The sequence below is a fragment of the Mus pahari genome, chromosome 2 (genome assembly GCF_900095145.1).
Source record: "Mus pahari chromosome 2, PAHARI_EIJ_v1.1, whole genome shotgun sequence".
In the NCBI taxonomy this organism is placed as follows: Eukaryota; Metazoa; Chordata; class Mammalia; order Rodentia; family Muridae; genus Mus; species Mus pahari.
Window position 1 is genome coordinate 38866112 of NC_034591.1, and position 4845 is coordinate 38870956.

The following is a 4845-nucleotide window of genomic DNA, read 5'->3' on the forward strand; positions in this document are numbered from 1 at the left end:
ACAAAACCATCCAAGATCTAAAAATGGAAGTTGAAATATGAAGAAAGCCTAAAGGAAATCCTAGGCAAGAAGTCAGGAACCATAGATGTGAGCATCAGCAACAGAATAAAAGAGATGGAAGAGAGAATCTCAGATGCAGAAGATTCTATAGGGAACATGGACACAACAATCAAAGAAAATGCAAAATGCAAAAAGATCCTAATTCAAAATGTCCAGGAAATCCAGGGCACAATGAGAAGACCAAACCTAAGGATAATAGGTATAGATGAGAATGAAGATTTTCAACTTAAAGGGCCAGCAAATATCTTCAACAAAATTATAGAAGAAAACTTTCCTAAGCTAAAGAAAGAGATGTCCATAAACATTCAAGAAGCCTACAGAACTCCAAATAGACTGGACCAGAAAAGAAATTCCTCCTGACACATAATAATCAGAACAGATGCACTAAATAAGGATAGAATATTAAAAGCAGTAAGAGAAAAAGGTCAAGTAACATATAAAAGGCAGACCTATCAGAATTACACCAGACTTCTCACCAGAGACTATGAAAGCCAGAAGATCCTGAACAGATGTCATACTGACCCTAAGAGAACACAAATGCCTCAGCAAAACTCTCAGTTACCATAGATGAAGGAACCAAAGATTTCCATGACAAAACCAAATTCAAACAATATCTTTCCACAAATCCAGCCCTTCAAAAGATAATAAAGGGGAAACTCCAACACAAGGAGGGAAATGGTGCCCTAGAAAATCCAAGAAAGTAATGATTCAACAAACCTAAAAAGATAGCTGCAAGAACAGAATCCCAATTCTAACAACAAAAATAACAGGAAGCAGCAGTTACTTTTCCTTAATATTTCTTAATATCAATGGACTCAATTCTGCAGTAAAAAGACATCCACTAACAGGCTGGTTACATAATCAGGACCCAACATTTTGCTGCATGCAGGAAACCCACCTCAGGGACAAGACAGACACTACTTCAGAGTAAAAGACTGGAAAACAATTTTCCAAGCAAGTGGTCCAAAGAAACAAGCTAGAGTAGCCATTTTTTTTTAAATAGATATTTTCTTTTTTACATTTCAAATGCTATCCCGAAAGTTCCCTATACCTTTCCCTCGCCCCTGCTCCCCTACACACCTACTCCCATTTCTTGGCCCTGGCATTCCTCTGTACTGGGGCATATAAAGTTTGCAAGACCAAGGGGCCTCTCTTCCCAATGATGGCCGATTAGGCCATCTTCTGCTACATATGCAGCTAGAGACACGAGCTCAGGGGGTACTGGTTAGTACATATTGTTGTTCCACATATACGGTTGTGGACCCCTTCAACTCCTTGGGTACTTTCTCTAGCTCCTCCATTGGGGACCCTGTGTTCCATCCAATAGCTGACTGTGAGCATCCGCTTCTGTGTTTGCCAGGCACTGGCATAGCCTCACAAGAGGCCACTAAATCAGGATCCCTTCAGCAACATCTTGCTGGCATGTGCAATAGTGTTTGGGTTTGGTGACTGATGATGGGATAGATTCCTGGATGGGATAGTCTATGGAGAGTCCATCCTTTCATCTTAGCTCCAAGCTTTGTCTCTGTAACTCCTTCCATGGGTATTTTATACCCTATTCTAATATCAAATAAAATTGACTTCACAATGTTATCAAAAAAGAAAAGGAGGCGCACTTCATCCTCATCAAAGGTAAAATCTTCCAAGATGAACTCACAATTCTGAATATCTATGCTCCAAATGCAAGTGCAGCGACATTCATTAAAGAAACTTTAGTAAAGCTCAAAGCACACATTGCACCTCACACAATAATAGTGAGAGACTTTAACACACCACTGTCATCAATGGACAGATCCTGAAAACATAAACTAAACAGAGTCACAAAACTAACAGAAGTTATGAAACAAATGGATTTAATAGATATCCACAGAACATTTTATCCTAGAACAAAAGGATATACCTTTTTCTCAGCACCTCATGGTATCTTCTCCAAAATTGACTATATAATTGGTCACAAAACAGGCNTCAACAGATTCAAAAATATTGAAATTATCCCATACATCCTATTAGATCACCACAGACTAAGGCTGATCTTCAATAACAACATAAATAATATACAGCCAACTTTTACATGGAAGCTGAACAACACTCTAATCAATGATACCTTGGTCAAGGAAGAAATAAAGAAATTAAAGACTTTTTAGAGTTTAATGAAAATGAAGCCACAACATACCCAAACTTATGGGACATAATGAAAGCCGTCCTACGAGGAAAACTCATAGCCCTGAGTGCCTCCAAAAAGAAACTAGAGAGATCATACACAAGCAGCTTGACAGTATACCAAAATGCTCTAGACAAAAAGTAAGCAAATTCACCCTAGAGGAATAGAAGGCAGGAAATAATCAAACTCAGGGCTGAAATCAACCAAAGGGGGGGGGGAGAACTATTCAAAGAATTAACCAAACCAGGAGCTGGTTCTTTGAGAAAATCAACAAGATTAATAAACCCTTAGCCAGATTAACTAGAGGACACATGGACAGTATCCTAATTAAGCAGAATCAGAAATGAAAGGGGAGACATAACAATGGATCCTGAGGAAATCCAAAACATCATCAGATCCTACTACAAAGGGCTATACTCAACAAAACTGGAAACCCTGGAAGAAATGGACAAATTCCTAGACAGATACCAGGTACCAAAGTTAAATCAGGATCAGATCAATGATCTAAACTGTCCCATATCCCCTTAAAAAAAATAGAAGCTGTCATTAATAGTCCCCCCCAAAAAAAAAAAAAAAGCCCAGGACCAGATGGGTTTAGTCCAGAGTTCTATCAGACTTCCAAAGAAGACCTAATTCCAATTTTCCTCAAACTATTCCACATAATGGAAACAGAAGGTACTTTACCCAATTCATTCTATGAAGCCACAATTACTCTGATAGCTAAACCACAAAAAGACCCAACTCAGAAAGAGAACTTCAGACCAATTTCCCTTATGAATATCAATACCAAAATACTCAATAAAATTCTTGGTAACCGAATCTAAGAACACATCAAAAAAAAAAAAAATCATCCATCATCATCAAGTAGGCTTCATCCCAGGGATGCAGGGATGGTTTGATATATGGAAATCCATCAATGTAATGCACTATATAAGCACACTCAAAGGCAAAAACCACATGATTATTTTGTTAGATGCCGAGAAAGCATTTGACAAAATCCAACACCCCACAGTGAGAAGTGCTGGCCACGCAAGCATGGAGCACACACATACAAAACTGGGTCAGTTTCTCCAGACTTATCATCTCTGCACTGGGGAGGTGGAGACATGGGTCCCTGGAGATTGCTGGATTGTCTCAATATAAAGTGGAAAGTGACTGAAGAAGACACGTGATGTTGACCTCTGGCCTCGATGTACACATATATGCATGCACACCTACACCTGTACACATTCATACACAAGTTTATATGTACAACACCCCCAAATGGTTCTAATTCCTCTTCTCTGTCCCTACTCCCATTATTGTCATTCTTCTTATTTATACATACATAAGGACTTACATATATGAGTACACTATGCCTTAAAAAAAAAAATTACTGGGGAAAGTAAAAGTTCTTATTTTGCCTTCAACATTCAGTCTCTGATTCTCTGTTGGGTTTGCTCCTTTATAATGCAGTAAATGAAGTTCTGACCTTTGTCACTTTCCTTCCCTCTGAATTATATCTTTAATTTAACATGTTTTGCAAGAGCAGCATACTGATATGTTCTCTCAAGTTGTTTGACCAAGGTTTCATTTCTTCTTGACTTTTAAAGAATTATTTCACAAGGTACAGAAAACCACATGGAGATTTTTTTTTCCCCTTCTCTAAAATGTCACACTGCTCTCTTTTTGCTGGAATGATTTCTGAGAAGTCAGGTGCAAGCCTGTCTTTGCTTTTCCATAGATGAGTTTTGTTTTTTGTTTTGTTTTGTTTTGTTTTGTTTTGTTTTAAATCCTTTGGAGTCTTTCAAATTTGTTTGTAACATTGACTTTCAATGGTTGCACTATGATATGGTTGTGTATAGTTGGGGGGATTTTTTAAATAGTGTTTATCTTGCTTTATGTTATTTGTACCTCTTGGATTTGTGGCTTGCTATCTAACATGACTTTGAGTAAACTTCTTTTCTTTATTTATTATATATTTTCTTTATTTACATTTCAAATGTTATCCCCTTTCCTGTTTTTCCCCTCCAAAACCTCCCAATCCCCTGCTCCCTTCCCCTGCTCCCCAACCCACCCACTCCTGCTTCCTGGCCCTGGAATTCCCTTACACTAGGGCTTAGAGCCTTCACAGGACCAAGGGCCTCTTTGAGGAAACTCTTTAATCATTATTAAACTTCAAGGAATCCTCTTTTTTCTCTTTTGACATTCCTACTGTGCCTAAATTGTGCTTTTAAAAAATTTGTTCTAGAAGAGGGACAAGGAGATCCAGCAAAACCCCAAGTCCATGTTTGGGATTTGGAAGTGAAATCAAAGGGTAAACAGAGGACATGCACATCTTAGCACTGCGCGTGGAAGTATGGTCTTGCCCACCACAGAGCTGTCAGGGTCTCAGTCCCAGTCTCAGCCTGATGAAGATCTGACAAGAAGTCTCTTAATAGGAGACATAGTCCCTTTTGGCTGGCTCCCTTCAAGAGATTCTTAGGGAAATTCCCATTCTCTTGGAGTCCATTGTTTCAACAGTCTGCTAGTCATATTAAAAGACTCAAGTGTCTCTTTAGATTTCATTTCTACCAGGCCAGTTTCAATGTTTCAATGCCCCTCCCCCGTCTCTCTCTCTCTCTCTCTCTCTCTCTCTCTCTCTC